The following is an 11269-nucleotide window of genomic DNA, read 5'->3' on the forward strand; positions in this document are numbered from 1 at the left end:
CCCGTGCATTCTAGACTTGTTAAAATGGGAAAAGAGAGCCTTTGGAATGTTTTATGCCAGTAAATAAATGATCCTGTCTGTCAGTGATACGCATCATTTATGCCTACAACTTCTCGGCCAGAACTATTCATATGGCTCAGTCTATCTGCAGAAGGCTAGGTATTTTTCTCACTTTCCAAAAGAAAAGAACAGAATGTGAGCATGAAAAGTCTCATCATTATATATGCAAACAAAAAACAAAGTACTGAGGGGCCTATTTATTGTCAATATGATTAAACTGAAAAAAAAATCCTCTCATGTGGGCAGATAAGTTCCTTTGCCACTACTTTCATGCTTAGTCACAATTTTGGTAACAATGACTCTCTGATGACCCTAGTCCCAGTTCTTCAGGCAAGGTAAGGGTCTAAAGTTTTATTACTAAACAAGAGGATTAGTAGCAAACAAGAAAACAGCATCCAAAGTATAATTTAAAAGCTATACAATAAAAATAAATTAAAAATCATAAAACAGAAATATACACTTCATAAATATAAATGTATTGTATAACCCCCTAACTTAAAAAGTATTCAGGAGTAAAACCACAATCTAATCAATGCACATGCTTTAATTATCTCTTTGGTGGTAGGACTCAGCTGGTTCGCACTGGTTCAGCAAAATCGATAACTAATTTTTTGTTGAGTTTGGCGAACAAGTTGTTAAAATGGCACTTGTAACCAGGGGTCTCTCTAAGGTGGGTGCCTGGGCAGCCACACAATGTGAAAATTAAAAATTTACATTTCTTAAGAAAAAACCATTTCTTATTTTTTTAATTTTATTTTAATTTTGTTTATTCATTTTTAGAAAGGAGAGAGAGAGGGAGAGAGAGAGAGAGGAGAGAGATAGAGAGAGAAGGGGGGAGGAGCAGGAAGCATCAACTCCCATATATGCCTTGACCAGGCAAGCCCAGGGTTTCAAACCGGCCACCTCAGTGTTCCAGGTCGACGCTTTATCCACTGTGCCACCACAGGTCAGGCAAAAGAACTTACATTTCTTACTCTTTTTTAACATTCATCTGCACAACAGCATATTCTAAATGCCAATGGTAATGTTCATTCAGTCTGATGGTGAAAAAATTGCAAGTGAGGAACCAATCAAGAAGCAATTTGGAAATATATTAAATAACAGTTTTATTGTTTTTTTGTCAGGTATTATTTAATATTTTTGCATTAATATTTTACAACTCTTTTTTTAACATAATCTAGTTGTGTATACTTCTTTTATTGTTCTTATTTAAGTATTAAATACATGAAATACTAAACTACCTTCCAGTATATCGCTTTTATATATTTAAAAAAGGTCATTAGGGCAGAGAACTGGTTAAATCATTTGAATCCCACCACTGGGTATATTAGCATATCTATTGTGAAAATTAACTGTTTTCTTAATTGAATTTTGTTGGGCTGACACTGGGTAACATAATTATACAGGTTTCCGGTGCCCAGTTCTACAACACATCTCTGAACACCATATAGTTTGTTCACGCCCCCCTCCAAGTGAAGTCTTCATCCATCACCATTTGATTATAGAGAGAAATTTTATGTTTTAATAGAAAACTATAGCATACCGTTTTAGATTATTAGATTGTAGTCCTTTTCAGTGTTTTTAAGCTATTTTTCACCTCTTTATAACCTACATGATTTTTTTACCTTCCTGTAAATTAACTGGATCCTGTTATTTTGCACATTTTGTGCAAAATTTCAAATCTTACCAAATTTTCAAATCTTCACGTTGATCTCCTCTCAATGTGATCTTGGGAACCTTGCCAAGGATCTGACGGCTGATGTCTGATGATGCCAGAAGTTTACTACCTCAGTGCAGCTATTACTAGGACTGTGCAAATACTGTTCACTCCAGAAACAATTAGTGTACCACTAAGAAGAAATGTTTAAATTAGTGTTTCTTTGTTCTAATCTATCATTTTCTCAAAATCGTGCCATGTTTTCATTCTTCTTTATTACAAATTTTTTGTCATTTACTTCTAAAGACTACTTCTGTTTTTTAAGAAAAAATACAAGGTTAAGCAAAAATAGGTTTACAGTTGTGAGTACACAAAACATGGAGCTCATTCTTTTATTAGTAATTATTGTATTATTTTTCATACAAACAACTGTAAACCTACTCTTGCCCCACCCTGTATTTCTTCAATATATTTCTGTTATCTTGAAGATTCTTAATTATATGGAATGGTACATCTGAAACCTATGTAATTTGATTAACCAATGTCATCCAATAAATTCAATTTTTAAAAAGTAAAAAAAAAAAGGATTTAAATCATTTTGTCATTTGAATACATTTCAACCTCTAAAACTTTTTATTTTGAAATAATGATAGATTCACAGAAAACTGCAGAAATAGTACAGAAAATTTCCATGTGCATTTTACCCTATTTAATATCCTATATATATTTATAATGTGATATCAAAACCAAAAATTTGACATTGGTGTAATATGCATGTATAATTCTTGTGCTTGATCATGATCAAGTCTACTGTTGAAGCTCGCTATTGCAACTTCATATCAATCATTGTATTCTTCATCTCCAAAATTTCTGTTTGGATTTTTTTTTTTATGATTTCTACCTCTTTGCTGAAATTCTTATTTTGTCCCTGTTATTTTACTGATTTAATTGTTTATCTGTGTTCTCTTGTGGTTAACTGATCTTCATTAAAACACTTTTTTTTTTTTTTTTTTGTATTTTTCTGAAGCTGGAAATGGGGAGAGACAGTCAGAAAGACTCCTGTATGTGCCCGACCGGGATCCACCCGGCACGCCCACCAGGGGCGAAGCTCTGCCCACCAGGGGGCGATGCTCTGCCCCTCTGGGGCGTCGCTCTGCCGCGACCAGAGCCACTCTAGCACCTGGGGCAGAGGCCAAGGAGCCATCCCCAGCCCCCGGGCCATCTTTGCTCCAATGGAGCCTTTGCTGCGGGAGGGGAAGAGAGAGACAGAGAAGAAGGAAGGGGGTGGGGGTGCAGAAGCAAATGGGCGCTTCTCCTATGTTCCTTGGCTGGGAATTGAACCCGGGTCCCCCGCACGCCAGGCCGACGCTCTACTGGTGAGCCAACCGGCCGGGGCAAAACACTTATTTTAAATTGTCAGGCAATCTGTAGATCTCCATTTCTTTGGAGTTGGTTACTGGAAGTTATTTGTGTCCTTTGGTGGTGTCACATTTCTTTGATTTTCTTGTATTCCTTTTAGCTTTATGTTGAAACAAAGAAAGTCACCTCTTTCAGACTTCACTACAGAAGGCTTTGGTGCAGAAAGACCTTTTCCTATAGCAGGTGCAAGGTTGCTTGTTGGGTTGCCACAGGCCCAGCACCAGTTCTTGGAGTTCATGGGAGTGCAGGCTTTGAGTATCAGAGTAATACTGGCTTCATTGAATGAGTTAGAGTGTGTTTCTTCCTCTTCTAATTCTGAATAAAATTGTGCACAATTGGTGTTAAATTTTCCTTAAACCTAAGTTTGTAGAATTCTTCAGCGATACCATCTCAGCCTGGAGATTTTTTTTTTTCAGGTTTTTAATTAAAATATTCAATGTGACCTGAGGTGGCCAGTGGATAAAGAGATGATCTGGAATGCTGAGGGCATCAGTTGGAAACCCTGGGCTTGTGAACGAGTTGATGCTTCTCACTCCTCCCCTTGCCTCCTGTTTTTCCTCCCACTAAAAATCAATAAATGACATTTTTTAAAAAAATATTTCAACTTAGTAATTATAGGGCTATTTAAATTATCTGTTTCCTATTGGGTGAGTTGTGGTAATGTCACAATTTGTCAAACTTATGTGTGTTGAGTTTTCTTCATTTTTTAATTTTTTTTACTGAAAGGAGGGGAGATGGTGAGACAGACTCCCGCATTTACTCTAGGAACCCATGTTTGGAGCTAATGCTGGAATCAACCAAAGTTTTCTCAGCACCTGAGGCTGATTCTCAGACCAACAAGCTATCTTCAGTGCCTGGTGCCAATACTCAAACCAATTGTGCCACTGGCTGTGGGAGGAGAAGAGGGAGAGAAGGGACAGAGGGAGGGGGAAAGAAGCAAATGGTCATTTCTACTATGTGCCCTGACCAGGAATCAAACCTGGGATGTTGATACGCCAGGCCAATGCTCTCTCCACTGAGCCAGCCCATCGGGGCCTCATATTCTTTTTTTTTCATATTCTTTTAAGTATTATAATTTTAATAAATGCAGGATCAATAGTGGCATCCCTAGTTTTATTCCTCATATCAGTTATTTGTGTCTCTCTTTTTCCTTTGTCAGTCTTCCTAGAGGTCTATCAATTTTATTGACCTTTACAAAAAGAGTTTTTGTTTCATTGATTATTGTTGTTTGTCTTAAATTTTATTTATTTTTGTTATTTTTATTAATATTTCCTGCTACCTTTGGATTTAATTTGCTCTTTTTCTAGTATTTTGAATGAGAGTTTAAATTATTTATTTGAAACTCTCCTCTTTTATAATATAAGCATTTTAGTGTTAGAAACATTCCTTTTTAGTGTTGCCTTAGCTGTGTCTCACAGATTTTTATTATTTATGTTTTCATTTTCATTCAGTTTAATGTATTCTTTTTGCCCTTGAAATTTTATTCTTAATCTATAGACTGTTTAGAAAGTATATTGTTTACTTTCCATATTTGAATATTTTTTTATTATCTTCCTGTTGTTGATTTGTAGTTTGATTTCATTGTACTCAAAGAATGTAATCTGTATGACTTCTTTTAAATTTGTATAATCCATGCTGAGGCAAAATTACTACTACTATGTGGACTTGATAAACTAGAAAGCAAGTTATCTGCTACCAAAATATGATAGTGGGACAGGTATAGGATACCAGTTACTTACATTCCCATTCAAAATGAGAGAAAGTGGAAGGAAAAAATAAATGATTTAATGATCACAAGAAATTAAAAAACCCAACTGAGTGAACTCCATTGGGTTTTAGTGCCTGGTAATAATCATCTGTACTCACTTATTCACCTTCTGAATTCACCAGACGACCAACACTGTCCTCTGAGTGCCTGGCTTCACACTTGTAGTCATCCTTCCTTTTTCCTGAAAAGTAGCAGATATTTGCAGTTGTCTTTTTAAAAATTTTTATTATTAATTTACTTTATTGACATGGTTTCAAGTGTCCTACTGAATATAACACCCTCTAAACCTCACATTGTGCTTCCCATGCTCCATGCAAAGTCTCTTTCCACCCCTAATTGCCCACGTTGCCCCCCACCTCCACTCTCTCCTTCCCTCTGGCTATTGCTACCCTGTTGTTTCTATCGAAGTGTTATGTATATATGATTTTGGCTAATCCTTTCACCTTCTTTCATCCTGGACCCCCTCCCCCTTACCTTGGACAGCTGTCCACCTGTTCCTTGTGACCCTGGCTCTGTTTCTGTTTTGTTCCTCAGTTTATTGTGTTCCTTAGATTCCACATATAAGTGAGATCATATGGTATTTGTCTTTCTGTGCCTGGTTTCTTTCACTTAGCATTATAATCTCCAGTTCCATCCATGCTATTGCAAATAGTAAGATTTCCTTCTTTTTATGGCCACATAGTATTCCACTATGTAAATGTACCACGGTGTTTTTATCCATTGGTCCACTGATGGACACTTGGACTCTTTCCAGATGTTGGCTATTGCAAACAATGCTGCAATGAACATGCAGCTGCATATCTTTTTTTGAATTAAAAAGTTTTGGGATTCTTAGAATGTATTCTTAGAAGTGGGATAGCTGGGTCATAAGGCAGTCCTATATTTAACTTTTTGAGGTAATGGCCTTACTGTTTTCCACGGTGGCAACACGAATCTGCATTCCCACTAGCAGTTCAGGAGGGTTCCCTTTTTTCCACACCCTCGCCAGTGCTTGTTTGCTGATTTGTTAATGAACACCATTCTGGTAGGTGTGAGGAGATATCTCATTGTGGTTTTAATTTGCATTTCTATAACGATTAGTGACATTAAGCATTTTTTATATGGCTCTAAGCCATCTGTATGTCCTCTTTGGAGAAGTGTCTATTCAGGTCCTTTGCCCATCTTTTAATTGGATTGTTTATTTTTCTAGTGTTGAGTTATTAAAGCCTTATCAGACATATTGGCAAATATGTTCTTCCACAGAGTAGGTTGTCTTTTTGTTTTGTTAATGGTGTCTTTTGCTCTGCAAAAGCTTTTTAGTTTGATATAGTTCCATTTGTTTATTTTGTGCTTTATTTCCTTTGCCCTAGATATGTCAGCAAAAATATTGCTATGAGAAATGTCTGAGTGTCTACTCCCTATATATTCTTCTAGAATTTTTATGGTTTCATGACTTACATTTAAGGGTTTTATCCATTTTGAGTTTATTTTTGAGAATGGTGCAAGTTGGTGGTCTAGTTTCATTTTTTTTTTTTTTGCATGTACCTGTCCAATTTTCCCAATGCCATATATTAAAGAGACTGTCTTTACTCCATTGTATATACTTGCCTCCTTTGTCAAATATTAATTGACTATAAAGGTGTAGTTTTCTTTTTTTAAAAAAATTTATTTTTTAGAGAGATGAGAGAGAGAGAGAAGGGAAGGAGAAGGGTGGGAAGCATTTTAGTTGCTTCCTGTATGTGCCTTGACTGGGCAAGTCCGAGGTCTGGAACCAGTGTCCTCAGCATTCCGGGTCAAGGCTCCATCCACTGCACCACCACAGGTCAGGCTGGGTGTGGGTTTCTTTCTGGGTTCTCTGCTCTGTTTTGTTGATCTGTTTGCCTGTTTTTGTTGTTTGGGTTTTTTTTGTTTGTTTGTTTGTTTTTTGCCAGAACCAGGCTGTTTGATTATAGTGGCTTTGTAGTATAGTTTGATATCACGAAGTTGTGATACCTCCCAATTTGTTCTTTATTTTCAAGATTGCTGAAGCTATTTGGGTTTTTTTTATTTTTGGTTCAATATAAATATTCAAAGTATTAGTTCTAGATCTGTGAAGTATGCAATTTGTATTTTAATAGGAATTGCATTGAATCTATAGATTGCTTTTGGTAGTATAGACATTTTAATGATGTTAATCCTTCCTATCCATGAACAAGGTATATGCTTCTACTTATTTGTATCTCCCTCGATTTTTTTTTTAATATCTTATAATTTTCCAAATACAAGTCTTTTACCTCCTTGGTTAGATTTATTTCAAAGTACTTTTTTCTTGTTGTTGTTGCAATATGAATGGGATTATTTCCTTAATTTCTCTTTCTGACAGTTCATTATTGGTGTATATAAATGCTGCTGATTTCTGAATATTAATTTTATATACTGCCACTTTATCAAATTCGTTGAGCAGGTCTAGTAGTTTTTTCGGCAGATACTTTTGGGTTTTCTATGTACAGTATCATGTCGTCAGCAAATAATGATAGTTTTACTTCTTTTTCAAATTGGATGCCTTTTAATTTCTTTTTCTTATCTGATTGCTGTGGCTAGGAAATCCAGTACTATTTTGAATAAGAGTGGTGAAAGGGAACACCACTGCCTTGATCCTGATTTTAAGGGGATTGCTTTTATCTTTTGTCCATTGAGTATGATACTGGCTGCCATTTGTCCTATCTGACCTTTATTATATTGAGGTATATTTCCTGTATTCACACTTTGCTGAGAGTTTTGATCATTAATGGGTGCTGGATTTTATCAAATGCTTTCCTGGATCTACTGATATAATATGTGATATTTATCCTTCTTTTTGATTATGTGATGAATCATGTTTATGGAATTATTAATTTTGTATCAGTCTTGCCTCCCCAGAATAAATTCCACTTGATTATGGTATGTCATCTTTGTAATATATTACTGGATCTATTTTTCTAATATTTTGTTGAAACTTTTAACATTTATGTTTATCAGGGATATTGGCCTATAGTTTACTTTCTTTAGTGTCTTTACCTGGTTTTGGAATTAGGATAATGCATGCTTCATAAAATGAGCTTGAATATCTTTCTTTCTCTGGAATTTTTTGAAATAGCTTGAGAAGGATAGGTGTTAGTTCTTCTTTGAAAGTTTGGAAAATTTTTTCTGTAAATCATGTGATCCAGGATTTTTGTTTCCTGGGAATTTTTTGATAACTCTATCAATTTCATTTGTTGTAACTAGTTTGCTCAGGTTTTCTGATTCTTCCAGATTCAATTTTAGAAAATTGTATGTTTTCAGGAATTTATTTTTCCCATTTGTTAATTCCTTGATTGATATTTTTGGCATATAGTTTTTCATAGTATTTTCTTACAATTCTTTGTATTTCTGTAATGTCAGTTGCTAATTCTCCTCTTTCACTTTTGATTTTATTTATTTGGGTCCTCTTTCTTTTTTCCTTGATAAGTCTGCTTAAAGGTTCATCAATCTTATTTACCATTTCAAAAAACCAGCTCTAGGTTTCATTGATTTTTTTTATTTATTTATTCATTTTAGAGAGGAGAGGGAGAGACAGAGAGAGAGAGGAGAGACAGAGAGAGAGAAGGGGGGGAGCTGGAAGCATCAACTCCCATATGTGCCTTGACCAGGCAAGCCCAGGGTTTCGAACTGGCGACCTCAGCATTTCCAGGTCGACGCTTTATCCACTGCGCCACCACAGGTCAGGCTTCATTGATCTTTTGTATTTTTTTAACCACTATGTCATTTATTTCTACTCTAACCTTTATTATTTCCTTCCTTCTACTTCCTCTGGGATTTGTTTATTGTTCTTTTTCTAGTCCTTTTAAGTACAGGTTTAAATTGTTTATTTGGGAATTTTCTTGCTTCTTGAGGTATGCTTATAATGCTATAAACTCTTTCCAGACTGCTTTCACTGTGTCACTGTGGGTTGTTGTAAGTTCATCCTCATTTGATTTAAGAAAATTTTTTATTTCTTCCTTGATCTCATTGTTATCCCATTCGTTATTTAATAACATGCTATTTAGCCTCCAAATATTTGAATATTATTCAGTTTTTCCATTGTAGTTCATTTCTAGTTTCATGACATTGAGGACAGAGAAGATGCTTGATATGATTTCATTCTTCTTAAATGCATTGAGATATTTTTGTGTGTCTTAACATGTAGTCTATCCTAGAAAATGTACCATGTGGCCTGTCCTTTGGTGGTGCAGTGGATAATGCATTGACCTAGAATGCTGAGGTCACTTATTCAAAACCCTAGGCTTCCTGGTGAAGGCACATATGGGTTTGATTCTTCCTGCTCCTCCCCCCTTCTCTCTCTCTCCCTCTCTTTCTCTCCTCTCTCTCTAAAAGTGAATAAAATCTAAAAAAAATTGCCTGACCTGTGGTGGTGCAGTGGGTAAAAACATTGACCTGGAACACTGAGGTTGCCGGTTCGAAACCCCAAGCTTCCCTGGTCAAGGCACATAAGGGAGTTGATGCTTTCTGCTCCTCCCTCCCTTCTCTCTGTCTCTCTCCCTCTCTCTCTGTCTCCTCTCTCTAAAATGAATAAGTAAAAAATCTAAAAATAAATAAAAATAATTTAAAAAATTAGAAAGAAAAGGAAAATGTGCCATGTGCACTTGAAATGAATGTATAAGTTTATATAATCATATAAACTTTGGGGTGAAATGTTCTGAAGCCATCAATTAAATCCAGTTGACTTAAATGTCATTTATTTTTTATTTTTAAATTATTTTTATTTATTTATCCATTTTAGAGGAGAGAGAGAGAGAGAGAGAGAGAGAGAAGGATAAAGAGTAGGAAGCATCAACTCTCATATGTGCCTTGACCAGGCAAGTCCATGTTTTGAACCAGCAACCTCAGCATTTCAGGTCGACACTTGATCCACTGCGCCACCACAGGTCAGGCTCAATCTAGGTGTCATTTAAGGCCACTGTTTCTTTATTGATTTTCTGTCTGGAGGACCTAGCCATTGATGTGAGTGGGATGTTAAAATCCCCTAATATTACTGTATTGCTGTTAGTCTCTCTCATTATGTCCATCAAAATCTGATTTTACATATTTAGGTGGTCTCATATTGGGTGCATAAATATTTACAATGATTATATCCTCTTCTCTTGTTGGCTTGCTCCCTTTATCATTAAGTAGTGACCTTTTTTGTACCTTACTATAGCCTTTGTGATTTTATCAGATATAAGTGATGCTAACCCAGATTTTAAAAATTTCCATTTGCATGGAATATTTTCTCCCATATCCCTTCACTTTCAGTTTATGTGTATCTTTTGTTCTGAGGTGGGTCTCTTATATATAGCATATACAGTATGTGGGTCTTGTTCTCTTATCTATGTAGCTACCCTATATATTTTGATTGAAACATTTAAACCATTTACAGTTAAGGATATTATTGATATATATTTATTTATTGCCATTTTATTTTTTAAACTTATAATACTCTTTCTCTTGATGTCTTTTTTATTTTTTCGCTTCTGGTAGTAGGCCCTTTAACATTTCTTACAATATTGGTTTGGTGGTAAACTCCTGAGGTTTTTTTGTTTTTGTTTTTTAATCTGAGAAGCTATTTCTCCTTCAATTTTAGCTTTGCTAGATTGTGTAGTTTTGGTTGTAGGTTCTTGTTTTGTGTCCCTTTGAATATGTCTTGCCAATCCCTTCTGGCCTGAAGTGTTTCTTTTGAGAAGACAAATGTCAGCCTCATGGAGGCTCCTTTGTTGACAATTCACTGCTTTTCCCCTTCTGTTTTTAGGATTCTTTCTTTGTCTCTTATCGTTGGCATTTTAATTACTATTGTGGACCTTTTTGGGTACATCTTAATGGGACTCTGCTTGTTGAACTTGTGTGACTTTTTCCTTCATCGATCTAAGGAAGTTTTTAGCTATTATATCTTCAAATAAGTTCTCTATCCTTTGTTTGTTCTCTTCTTCAAGAACCACTATGATGAGAATGTTATTCTGTTTCATATTGTTGCAGAAGAAGGGATTTTTCAGCCTTCTTGAGCCTCTTTTCTTTTTGCTGCTCTTCTTTTGTGCTTATATATATCTTTTCCTCTAAATAGTTGATTCACTCTTCAACTTCATCTAACCTGTTGTTGATTACTTCAAGTGCAGTCTTCATTTCAGAAATTTTATTTGGTATTTTTGACTGTTTCTTTTTTATGGTTTCAAAGTCCTTTTTAATGCTTGCTATCTCTTTACGTTCTCATTGTGATCATCCATTCTTACTCTATGATACTTGAGCATCTAATTAACCATTATCTTAAAATCTGCATCTGATACTTTGGTTGCTTCCATTTCATTTAATTCTTTTTCTGAGTATTCCTCTTGTTGATTCATTTGGGTCATATTTTTTTG

The sequence above is a fragment of the Saccopteryx bilineata genome, chromosome 3, assembly GCF_036850765.1.
Source record: "Saccopteryx bilineata isolate mSacBil1 chromosome 3, mSacBil1_pri_phased_curated, whole genome shotgun sequence".
Classification (NCBI taxonomy): Eukaryota; Metazoa; Chordata; class Mammalia; order Chiroptera; family Emballonuridae; genus Saccopteryx; species Saccopteryx bilineata.